General features: G+C 35.3%; 1 protein-coding gene across 2 annotated transcripts in view; it reads left to right on the top strand.

Annotated features, from left to right (window-relative positions):
* ctnnal1 (catenin (cadherin-associated protein), alpha-like 1) overlaps positions 1-13,808 on the top strand; it is a 124,797-nt gene that overhangs the window by 62,953 nt on the left and 48,036 nt on the right. The window lies entirely within an intron of this gene.

Below are 13,808 nucleotides of genomic sequence, written 5' to 3'. Positions count from 1 at the left end.
GAAATTAAAATCACTTCATTTTTTACTCTACCTCATGTGGTTTTGATCACAAAAGAAGATATTTTGGAGAATGTTGGTTGGTGAGACTCATTGAGTTCCATAGTAGGAAAATTTTTACTGGGAGAAAGAACATTAAATAGGTTTGAACAAGTGAACAGTGAGTAAATAATGGCAGAATTAGCATTTTTGGGTGAACTATAACTATAAATTCCTTTCAAATGAATTTAATCAATTTAGCAATCAGCAGACAGGATGCGGAATTCTATTTGAATTTGAAGTAGAATTCTGATACGTTGATGTGAATTATCTGTGCTAGCATATACACAATATATGAAATATGTCAAGAAACATTAGATAAAATTAATATTCAGTCTCTACCAGGGGCGGTCTGGCCATAGGGAGCACATGGGCATTTCCCTGTGGCCTGGCGGTCACTCTGACCTGCCATCGTGAATTTGGCCTGTCCCCTCCACTCTTCACTTACCAATCGCCGCACACATCCCCACCCACCTGCGCTTCACATACTGATCGGCGCACCAATCATCCCACCAACTGTCCTGGTCAAAAATATTGTCCCAGTTCGCCACTGGTCTTCACAAATGTTTTATTCATGTTACCCGCAATACAAAAATAGTATATTATTTATTTTGTGCAGTCACGATGCTTCAGAAATCATTTATATGTGCTGATTTGCTGCTCATAACATTTTTCGTTATGATCAATGTAGAAACATTTGTTTTTCAGCATGTTGTGAAAAAGAAGAGTGTTTATTATTGTGGAACTCATATGGACATTTTGGCTGATACTGATAATCGAGAACGCTTTTTATTTGAAAGCTAAGAAATAACTTGTGCATAGACTGATAAATTTAATCCATAATGTTAATGTATTTCCGCATGATTATAATTAAAAATGGCAAACAAATGCTATTGAAAGCTTATTTAATTGTAAAAAAGAATATCCAAAATAAAAAAAAGTCCAATAATTCTTTGTTCAGTAATTTGTTTCTTATCTGGCTAGTAAATGTTAATTTATAACATAAAAACATTGTTAGAATTATTTAAAATAGTAATATAAAGAATAAACAATATACTGTAAATGCACTCAAATTGTACTTCTTGTTTAAACTACTTATTTAAAATGAGATGAAACAACATTACTCTGGAGAAGTAGTTTGGGAAACTTAATTGTTTTTTTTTTCAATACTCTTAAATTTGTTATGTTAACTTAATTTGTGTTGGGACACCATGAATGAATTTTGTGGAACCTGTAGCTACTAATTAGCTAATATAATTTAGTGCACATTTACAAAATAGACAGCAGATTTTAACATTTTTTACACTTAATTTAATTTATTTATTTTTTGTGATAACTTTCTTTATCATTTTTTTTTTAAACATTCAAACACAATGACTTTGAGATTTGGTTCAACAAACATATACAATTGGCGATACAAAATACAGTATACAAACAATACTCACGGGAGTAAAATAATAATAATAATAATAATAATAATAATAATAATAAATTAAACAAAATAATAATACAGAAAAAATTACAACAAAGAATAAATAAAAACAAAAACAAAATACGGACCTTCGGCTTTAACCTAAATTAGTCTGATCCTATTTAATTTAAGTATTTCCTGTACACTGTAAAAAAAAAAAGTTGACTCAACTTAAAATTTTAAGGCAACAAACTTCAGGACATTTTTGAGTTAACTGTATGTGATGTAATTGGGTTGAAATTTGTCCTGAAGTTTGTTGCCTTAATTTTAAGTTGAGTCAACTTTGTTTTTTACAGTGCAGAATTTGAGTCTTAAAAATAAACCTTGAAATTATGCTAGATTCAATAGAATTTGTTGTCTTTTTTTTTTTTTTTTTTTTTGGGAGAATCTGATTTTTTTCCAGTTCCAAATGTTTTATTCCATCCCTTAATAGATGTATATATGTAGGAGCTGCTTTCTGTTTCCAGTTCAATAGTATCAACCTTCGTGCTTGTACAATGACAAATGAAACTATGTTTTGTTCTCTACTGTTCTTAGCTAGCTCAAAATCAGTAATACCTAGAACTGCAATAAGGGGATCTGGATGTATTGGCTTTTGACATATTCTTGAAAATGTTAGAAAAATATTATCCCAGTAAGATGATCATTTTGTGCAGCACCAGAACATATGAGCTAGTGATGCCGGCTATAGTCCACACCAATCACTTGCAGGGTCCACTTCTGGAAATATCTTACTTAATATTTGTTTCGACCAATGTAAGTGATGTTTTGCTTTAAATTGTTTTTTTTAACGATAGAATATAACCAATTTAAAATCCTCAAAATGTATCTAAACGCATTAAAAACAGACTGCAAACTTAAAGGTATATTTTTATGTTTCATCTATAAAATAAAAGTCATTAAAATTCAACATCAAGCCGATTGAAATCAAATGCCAACTGCATAATATGAAACTAGCCTAGATTTAATTATGAGTTGAAATGAATTAATATGCCTGCCTTAATTATGCTCAAAATAATATATTTACAGCCTATAATTTGATTATAATGGGGCTTTCACATCCATGTGGATGCAGCTGTTTGGAACGAAATGCAGCATTTCCTAGGCCATGTTTCTTTGTGCGACGCCTGAATTTGTTGGGATATGTGAAAGGGAGAGTGCTGCAGTTTCTCTCCTATTAAAACTCTCCATGTCCCATCTGTCTCTGAAGAGTTTGCCTATAAATACCCCACAAATGTGCATTTCCATATCTCAGGCTTGTGATAAAGTGTTGCCGTGCTTGCTCTTAGAATAACCAACACCAGCACAAAGAGATTTGATCTGTTCTGACGCTTTAAAGAGGTTTACAAAGTCAAGCAGCTGCAGTTATAAAGTAAATACATTTGATGTGAAATGACATCTGTGAGATTTATAGAGACACAATGATTCTAAGAATTGCAATAACCTTCAGGGGCTGTACGTAAGAGTTTTCATACATTGATCACATTGTAATTTGAAAGTTTGAACAGCTTGAAACACACTATGCTGCCTATGTTGTCTATAAAAGCCTTTAGAATCATTTTAATGTGAATCAAAAGGATCCATGTGCTTATAAAATTAATTAGGCTGATGTATTAAAGCCAATGAATTGTGGTTTATTTTGTTCATATTCAGCAGATTTACCCTTTAATAAAGTTTATGCTAGGGCCCGGGGTGATGTTTTTTTTAATAAATCGTGATAAACATAAAGATTACATCAGATTTGCATTATGTAAATTATTTTGTGAAAATAAGTCTAAGTTTAGTTTAGTTTTCACACCGCACATGCAAGCAGAGCGTGTTTTTTTTGGCATCCATTTTAACAGATTTGAGCTGTACCGCACAAAAGCAGCGCATCAGTGCAGAATGTGAGCAGAGTCACAACAGTAGTGGCGCGATCATTTTGGCGCTGGATCTATTTTTGCCACTGGTCACGCTCAATTACAGTGACAGTTTGTTGATAATGACAAAAACCACATTAAATGAGAGTAAAATGTGGTATATTTACCCAATAAATGCATGGATAATATCCACTGATTTAATGCACAAAATGCGCTGATTTCATTCCGCTCTACGTAAGGATACTGTTGCAGGACGTTGCAATTTTGACGTTTGAAATTTGCAAATTTTGCAACTTTGTTGACCCACACTTAGGCTGATTTTGCTAAAATATTCGCATAATACTTCTAATTATGGCATAGATTTCCACCCAATTAGTTTACTTAGGTAATGACTAAAAACCATAGACTGTAAAATATATGGACGTAGTATCCGTGACGTCACCCATCGGTTTCTAAAGAGCGCAAAAGAAGCCACAAGTAGGCGCGGCCAACCGTCGCCATTTTGTTCGCGCGTCATCACACCCACGGCGGGATACCAAACAAGGGCAAAGAGGCGGAGAGTGAGCGGAGCTACAGACACTGCTGGCATTTTACTTGGACCTGGCTCAGACACACTTTACTTTGGGAGAAATGCTTAATACTTTATCACCTGTGACTCTGACCACATGTGCTTGGTTGTATACTATATCAATAAAGTGTTTAGACTTTTAAAAACACTGCTATAATACATTGATCCACTAAACATTGTTCTTATGAGGTTTTTCAACAGGAGGAAAATGCGAATTACTTCCAAACACTTCAGATATAGTCTGTTAGTACATGTAAGACTGTTGATGAAATCCAGCATAACACTGTATGACAACGCTTCAGACGACTGTCCCTAGAGCCTACAGCTAATCGATTCGTCAGATTCTGGAGTGCATTACAGCTCTAAATATAAATATAAACGATAAATGATCTTAAATAAAACAAATGCATGTATAGAGATGGTATATAAGTATATAACTTTACTCACATGGGAAATGGAGGCCACGTGAATGGTTGTGAGCACAATTAAGTGCACTCAGCATGCCATGCCATCTAATAATTGTAGGAAACAAGTCCAAAAGGCAGTTGACTGTGTAAAGCCACATAAAACAACACAGAAATACGATAAATATGCCGAGTTCAGTGGCTAATCTGCAGGATTCAGCTGAGGTGACGTGACGGCGACCAACGAGACCTAGCTGTCACTCAAGTGGCCACTCCCTTAATTATGCAAACTTAATATAACTTAATATAAAGGAAACGGATGAGTTATAAAAAAATTCACCCCCCTCACAGTTGTCATGAAGGGTAACATTAGCTGTATTAACCAAAATCTTTTTTTGTACCAGGCTGTAAACACCTTTTTTCTGCTGTAAAGTTGGCCATTCTAACAGTGGGCTCAATTGAAATTTGCTCTGTTTTGGAGCCAGGAGCGGCCTGGACTAGCGGAATTTCGGATAAATTGCAGTTTTAGTTACTTCCGTATTGGCTTCCTGAGGGAGAGCGGGAGGTTGCCGCTTGCTAAAAACACACAATTGCTTGATCATGGCCTGGCCCAGCTCAAAGATAGTGGTAGGAAATATTGGCCCCAAGTTTGTGCTCGGGCAAAGAATCTAAACTCTAGTGTAAAATATTATCAAATGAATAAATGTTTGCCATTAGAAGCTGGTTATATTTACAGCCTGCTGCCACACAACTGTGTTTAAACCCCTTATAAAAGGGATTTTTGCATAATCACAAAAATAACCACATCGTCCATCAAATCCGACTATTTCAAAGACTCAAAGCATGTTTCGGTTTACATTTACCCCTCCGGTCTGACATAATAGGAGCTCTATTCTGTATCTATAAATACAAGTAGTTGGTGGTCTCTCCCACCTCCTTTCCCACACCTCCCAGGGCAAACCACTTGCAACAACACTGGAATTAGACCGTCTTGAAGTTAGTTATCAGACTCCCCACAGTGTTTGAACGCTCACCCACGCATTTAATCCTCCTGATTATTAAACGGGCCGCTCGTGTGTGACGGCCAAGAGTTTAGCCCAAAACACCATGAGGCAGGTGGGGAAATAGTAACGTAGATTCATCTCAGGAGAGTAAATCAGACTTCATAGCAGCCCAAAATGTTTAGTTTTGTTTATAGAATACGTAAATAAAGTTCATTTGAGGTGTGAGAGTTCGTCATCTGGAGGAGATGAAAGAAAGCATTCATTGAAAAGGGGAAGCCCTGGTTTGAGAAATGACCTGTGACTTTGCGTGTAACCGCAGATGCGACGCAGTGGCCTGCACTTCTTTAAATCCAGCAGTCTCTTTTGAATGATTGCATTGCTGTGACTTAACTTTCATCGTTTTTTTTTGCAGCAGGAAGGATGGATGTTTGAGTCTGTGTGGTTTTAAAGTGCACTGCATTTGTTCAAGTGTTATTGGTTTCTTTGACTCTTCACTCTTGGTCTGGTGTATTATTTTAACCCTTTCATACATGAGTTTTAAATACTCCACCTGACCCTTCTATTTTGTGACCGTTTTTTAGAATCCATTGCTTTCTAAAGTTTAGTTGCGTCAAGTTTATCATGTGACCCACTAGCCCAAATGATCTATGTATATATCGTATTTTGCACTACCTTTTCTGTAAATATTGACAATTGTTTTAATTATATTGTGAACTTTCTGGTACTTCGATTCTCAAATATGTGATAGAACATATATATATTTTGAATTTTAACAGCTTAATAATGATTGCATCATTTCATATATGATGGAAAATGTGCACCGCTATTGTTGTTAGAAGGGATACAGTTGTGATTGGAAGTTAATGAGAAGTATTTATATTATTTATTAAATTATGCATTAATTGTATTATATTAACTAGATGGGATACAGCTAAAGATACTTGCGTGAATAAAGCATTATCTAATAAATGTGTATTTTATAATATTATGTTATATTATGCTATGTTGACGTGAGTATCATCAGCTGTATCCCATCTAGACTTCACCCTCTCTTGCAGCGCGGTAAAGTATAGATGGGATACAGCTGAGGATAATCACGTCAACATAGCATAATTTTTGTGACACTGTACAGCAAATAATATTTTTACATTAGCGTGAGGGTTTGGTTTAGGGTTGAGGTAGGGGTAGGTGCTAATAAAATACAATTAATGCATAATTTAATAAATAATGTTAATATTTCTTGTTAACTCTATCCCTGCAGCAGTATCCCGTCCAGCAACAATCGCAGGAGAGATTTGAGCTGCTGGATTTACGTCATGTTTATTCATAATTTTCTGCCAAAAAGCATAAAGTTAAGCAACTGTTTATCTGTGAGAGGAATGGAAAAATTATTGTAGTTACATAATTGGTGTGTATCTTACGTAAACAAAGCACATTGTCCCGTTATATTATACAATAATTATGAACCTCCATAGACGTCCCTGTGTATATTACAAACCTTAAATTGTATGTTTTGCTTGTAGTTATGTGTGTTTGAATGTGTGAAACTTAAAATTAGTGTTATTTGTTTGAACAAGCACACCTCTTTCTGTGCCTTATCGAGCACTGCCAGATTTTAATTTTAGCAGTTGATGATGTGTGTGCTAAACGTTCTAATCACACCGGTGTGATTGTATGCTTCAGGGACCAGCCAAGGCTGATCACACTGGTCTGATCGTATGCGTGAAAGGGTTAAAGGTGAAATATTTTGTTTTATTACTACTGATGCATTACTAGTGGAATTATATTTCTTTGCACTTATTATGACCTTGAAGATATTCTTTAGATTATTTTTATCATTACAGTATTTCAGTAATTTAAATGGATGTAAAAAGTGAGCATGTGCATGGGATAAGCTTGAGTTTGGCTTTACAGTTAGGAAACGAAAAGATTTTGCATAGTGAAATATGAACTGAATTATACTTTAAGACAGTTAAGCAGTATGTTACTGTATTTACAGTTGCTCTGTGAAAATTACTACATTTTACAGCAAAGATATACAATAATGTAAATAAATATACAGCAAGTTAAATGGTGCTGTAAATGTAAATACAGTATTTTTACTGTGATTAACAGAAAGTTACTGGCGAACTGAACTGTAATATGAATAAAATTTTACTGTTGAACAGTTATGCGGTATGTTAATGTATTTTAAAGTTGCATTGTAAGAATGCCTATTTTACAGTAAAGATATACAATAATGTAAATAAATATATAGCAAGATAAATGGTGCTGTAAATGTAAATACAGTATTTTACTGTAATAAATTTACAGTAAGCTACTGGCGAACTGCTGTACATTCTACAGGAAATTGTTAACAGTTTAACTATGCATCGTAAACAAACTACTAGCCTTATACATTTTATAAATAATATTTAAATGTTTTTGCACAATTATAATGCAAATCTGCGAGTAATAATAATGTGAATCTGCCTTATTTATTATTTTCTTATTGATTCTCTTTCCTCCTTTTCATTGATAACCCACCAAAATATTTTTTTAAATAATCATGGTCATACATTCTAGCTATTAATAAGCCAATTCCTATAACTTATTTAAAAATAAGTAAATCAAACAGTAAATGAATGTAAAAAGAATTGTTCATATTAAGGTCAACCCTTTTTAATTTAATTCACCTTATTCTCAGCTGACGAGTGGGCGCTGCCATTTGAATCTTTTTGTCTCGCGACTTCCTTTTCGCGACATTCACTTCCATTCATTTTTTGACGTTAACAACTGCTCGTTACGCTGCTTGATGTTGCAATTTAATATTTTCTTATTATATTATGCTACTTGGTCTGTTTAGTCATGCAAACATTTGTTTGTTGAGCAAGTAGTTTGGCCATTTTCTGCCGTTTATTATTCCTAGTCATTTCTCCCATAGGCGACTGAATCGGAAGTTCTAAGACAATCGCGAAAACAGGCGCACTTCCGCACTTTAGAATAAGGTCAATATACTGAAAAATGATTCACTGGATTTGGTAAAAAGGTTTTAAGGTTAGTAGTTTCAAGCCATTTATATGGCATGAATTTAAACAAAGTGAGTTTTTACTAAATTTATATTTGCTAAAATTAGTTTGTATAAATTCAGCTCATATAAATTGTTTGCAACCACTTACATAAAAATGTAGTAAATCCAATTAATCTTTTTTTGAGTGTAGGTCATATTATGAAATATTTTTATATACTTAATTTGTTTTGTTTTGTTTTTTGTAAAAAAATGAACACTGTACCAGAGACAAAGATTTAAAATCACATTACAACTAAAATAAACTAAAATCATCAACCTCTGGGACATAAAACTGTCTAGTTGGAAAAAGTTGAAAGTTTCTTAACCTAAGCTGATGCTGAGGTTGGAATCTGTGGACAAAGTTTTGCTGAGAATGCTTTACAATAATTCCTCTTCGTCTTGCTGTTCTGGGATCTCTCGGCCTTTAAATAGAAAAAACAGATGGACAGCTGCTTCTGAGCTACTCGATGCTATAGTACTTTAAAATAATGAAGTGCATTGAGAAGAAGCAGATGCATACTAAGGCTGTGTCTTTGAAGGGCATTGGTGCAAAGATCTCAGTGTTTCACCCTTCGCCTCGGGCTGTGTCTCTTTAAAGCCGAAAACTCTCTGAAAGGAACTGGCTGAAAATGCCAACCGCTCAGGACAGAGCCGCGTCTCTAGTGACGTTCAAGGGATTCAGCTCTAAGCTTCCACAAAGACTCTGCATCAAAGCTCAGGAAGACACAGCCAACAATCCCCTCCAGAAACAAGAATGCTTAATTTTGACTGCTAAACAGGGGATATATATGCCTCTTTTCATAAGATGAAATGCATTAAGATGAAGATAAGACCAAATGTTTTCATAAAAATCGGATGTGCCTAAAAGGCGTTCGTTTATAATACCCCACAGATCATTTATCATTTCTTTAACTTATCCAGCCTGTGTTTTACACAGCGGATGCCCTTCCAGCTGAAACTCAGTACTGGGAAACCCCCATACACTCTCACATTCACACACATACACTACGGCCAATTTAATTTATTCAATTCACCTGTACCACACATCTTTGGACTATGGGGGAACCCAGAGCACCCGGAGAAAACCCTTGCGAACACGGGGAGAAATGCAACTCCACACAGAAATGCCAACTGGCCTAGCTGGGACTCAAACCAGTGACCTGCTTCCTGTAAGGTGGCAGTGCTAACCTCTGTGCCACCATGTCAGTAATGACAAATGCTGCAATGGTGCTGTTTGTGGAAATGTGTAGATTAAGGGGTGATAAGTAAGAGATAGACGACTGTTATTGCAGAATTAAAACCGCCTGGAAGCAATTTATCCCGCATATATATGGCTGCTTGCCTCAATATGTAAAAAAATAGACAGAAAAAATTGTTCTGAGCTGCAAATAGATAATATTAATTCATTAATTTAATGCAAAGCTGACAGAAGTGAAAACGGCTGAATGGAATATACATTAAACTATGCATTATTCACACAGGATTAGGGTTGGGAGATCACTATTCTGGAATAGAATACTTAAATTAAGAATCGAATAATTAAAATTTTGATTCCTCTAATCGATTCCTGTACATGCGCACATTTGTATTTTTTCACTTCACGATCTGCTAGGAATTTCCATGCTGGCGAGCACCTTGAATTAGCTTTAATTTAAAAATTAGTTTAGAGATGGACTGCAACATGTGCTTAAAAGGCTTGTGGTGAAAAACGATGGCAGAGCTAAGTGTAATTAAGTGCAATAAGCTAATATGTTGAAAGCTGGGTGTCGCAACCATCATGACGAAGCATCTTTGGTTGGTTCACAAACCTTGAATTAAAAGAATGCACCACATTAGATTCATTGCGCATCCTGGTTACAACCAGCAAGTGTTGTGCATTTTAGTTTAACATAGCATGTAGCTGAGCAGCTCTGCGCTTTTTTTTACATTAAGGTGAAACTAAACATTCCTTCCGCCTCCTCATTCACAAACAGCAATATGAACTGCTGAAGCACGCAGAAGAGACAAATTTGCATTCCATCAATTATAATCTTAGCTTTTGTATTAAAGTCGACAAAAATGTATGAAGTAGAATGTTCTTTTTTTACAGTCCCGATATGTTTGATCTTTTTCTTTTGAAAAATTCTTCTGCCATTTTCCAGATTTTTAAAATCTTCATTCTTTTCAAACCAAAAGCCATGCAGCCCCTGTAAATTAGCGTTTTTCCATAGGCTACAGCTTTGTGTTTTATTTCATGTGTATAGTCTTTAATGTGCTTTTAATGAATTTAATTTATTCACAGCAGCATTAACGAATGCAAATTTAGACTTGAAAACGTGGCATGATAATGTGTTACATGTGAACTTTTGTTTATTTCGTTCATGTTCGATCAATTCTTGATTTTTTTTACATAATTGCTTAATCAAAAATACATATTTTAATTAATTTCATTGTGCTATATTATTTGTCAAAAAGAATTATATAATAACTAAAGCATAAACATTAAAACTGTAGGACATAATAAAGTAGGTCTAATACATCGGAAATGAAGGAAATCAATTATCTATTATTTCATTATTTAATGCATACAGTAGGTTAGCTTATTTATAAAGTGTATTTAATTGATCTGGAACTGTTAATAAGGACTAGGAATCGCCAAGAATCAAAATCAATGAGCGGAGTTGGAATCGATAAAATTATTGCGATACCCAACCCTACTCAGGATGGTACCAAACAGTCAAAAAAACAGTGACGTGACGGACAAGCATATGCAAGTGAATTTATTCACTGAGGGTCAACATGATCTGAAAGTAGCTGGATGAGTCTTATTGATGAGTTTTATTGATTTCAGTGGTTGTTATCTGGAAATAACATACATTGAAATTTCTTGACTGAGCAATCAGTATCAAGTATTGCAGATAATGACATCTTCTTCTTTTTTTCCATATGGTTGCAGGAAAAAGCGTTACTTTTTTCACTAGGTTATTCTTTTTCAGATTTTCAAGGTAGGTAAATGCACCAAGGATCCGATTATAGCATATGGAAGGATGGAAAAAAAAAAATCTGATTTTTATGATACGTCCCATTTAAATACGAGATGTGAAGCAACAAACCTGTAAATGTGTGCTTTGTGGCCAGGCAGATGAATATGGATAAGTGTGCACAAACTAGCAAAGCAATTTTGCCCACAATGCAGCGTTCAGCACAAGACACCTTGATTGTTGAAACCACCGTGAGATTTAACAAAGAAAAACTGTCGGATGCAATCAGGATGGCGACTGCAGATAGACAAATGTGTCATTGAACACGGAAGAGAGCTGTTTTCCTTTACAAATTACTCTCATTTGTGTGTCTAAAACCCGGCTTTCACTTCACAAAGCACCAGTCTTTCCGTCTCTCGGAATAACACTGCTTTATTGAGGCACGAGGCAGAGAGCGGCTGTTTATCAAGTGTCCTTTCACCACGTTCCAACTGGGACATGAGACGCTGACCCTGCCACCCTTCCCCAAAATAAGCCCACGCATAAAGTTGTATTTGTGTCTGGATGGGGTTGTGTGTTAGTGGACGCACACTGAGGAAAGAGAGACCTTTATTGATGTTTTAAAAAGTGACCTCTTAGTGTGATGGACTGCCTTGTAAATCATGAAATGGTGTGTGACCTGATGTTTTAATGTGCTCTGAGGTTGTTTTCTGAGAACTGGCACTTTAATGAAGGCTTGCTGGTTTATCTGGAAGTGTTTGTGTGTGCGTGTGTGTATTTGTTTTTACATGACCTCAAGTGTTTCCCACAGGGCTGCTTACAGTTTCAGCGCTCGTGAGGATTTATGTTCAATGGCCTCAATGTTTTTCATAAAATCTAGAGTGTCTTAAAAGTGTCTAAATACTTTTTTTTGGCTTATTGTAGTTATCATAGGTTTTAAAAAATGAAAAACACAATTTTTAAACACAATTTTACATTTTAAAAGCGAAAAAGTTTATTTTAATTTTTAATAAAAAAAATATATATATGATCAGTTAAAGGGCTGGTCCACAGTATATTTTTAAGGCTTGGTTGTGTTTATAAGATATAAAGCAATGTGTGCTCATGCTTCATTTGTAGAAAATCACATTATTTTTGTATCTATCCTACCTTAATTATATACAGCTACTCGGCTAATATGAAAACCACTTTCATATTTACTAGTTACTCTGAAAGGCCCGCCCTCAAGAGCCTCTGATTGGTCAGCTAGCATAATGTGCTGTGATTCACAGATCGGCTCCATGTCACATCACGTCCAGTCACGCCTCTACTAGCACGCGCTGTGCCTCGTCTGTATAAATGCTGTCAGTCAGTGTAGCAAACCTGTCAGTGTGAGCCTGAATTGGACCTAAAATGAAGAGGAAACAGCCGAACCTCATACCTGCTCTCTAAAATAAAATCTGACAAGTGTCTTTCATATATATTCGGGTTCTAAACATGTAAGTAATATGAAACATTCACAAATCTTTTGCGAGTTTGTTATTTCAGATGTATAATTCGGGGAAAGCGGCCACATAGAGAGACACTGTAAAACGGCTGCTTGAGAGACACTGCAGCGCTGCTGAAGATTTTGGGTGTTTAAAGGGGTTTGATGGATAAATATGAATTTGTAGCTACATTGTTAACAGTGCCAAACTGCATTTCTAGTTGTTTACATACTTGTTTACGTTCTTGCTACAACATACCGTTAACACTAGAAACTATGCCTGTAATAGATCACATACAGGAGTTTTAGTCACATCCAGCAGTGAACTGGAAGAGATTCTGGAAGCTGTTCTTTGTCAAATGCTAGCTATATTTATAATTCTCTGGAACATAATTAAAATGAAATTTTAAGCACTTTTCTCTTTTTCGTCGTGTCCTTTGAAAGCCCAAATACAAAAACAGAACAAGCTTTGTGGAAATAGCAGCATTTAGACAGCATTTTAGCTTTCTCTGCTATAACATTACAGCGCCTCTGACCACACCCCTTTGCTGTGTGGGGTGTATGTCCGTGGTGTATGCACATAACCTACAGGGTTAGTGATCGCATTAAATTTCGCTCGCTGTAGGCTTTACTAAGCTAACTCTGTTAAAGCCAATGTTTACCTTTGCATTGAACTTTGAGAGTATTACATTCAGAGATGCTGTTTATGATCACACAGCTACATTACACATCAACTAAAGTTTAAAATATGATATCGTAGTGGACCTACCCTTTAAAACGGTAATGTGCCATTTAAAAAATAAATAAATAAATACAAAAATGTCCATTGGAAAACTCAGAACACTTCTGAATTAAAGGAGTGAGTCAACATAATGATCAGGACGTCCTCATATGAGTGCTTGCTTTACGGACTACACAATAAGGATAAAGCAGGGATTTCTAGACTGATGTAGTATGTTTTTGTTATATCCTGTCATGTATCAAAAGAAAAA

Source organism: Danio rerio, chromosome 19 (genome assembly GCF_049306965.1).
Source record: "Danio rerio strain Tuebingen ecotype United States chromosome 19, GRCz12tu, whole genome shotgun sequence".
NCBI classification, from domain to species: Eukaryota; Metazoa; Chordata; class Actinopteri; order Cypriniformes; family Danionidae; genus Danio; species Danio rerio.
This window is presented reverse-complemented; position numbering and strand designations above follow the sequence as displayed.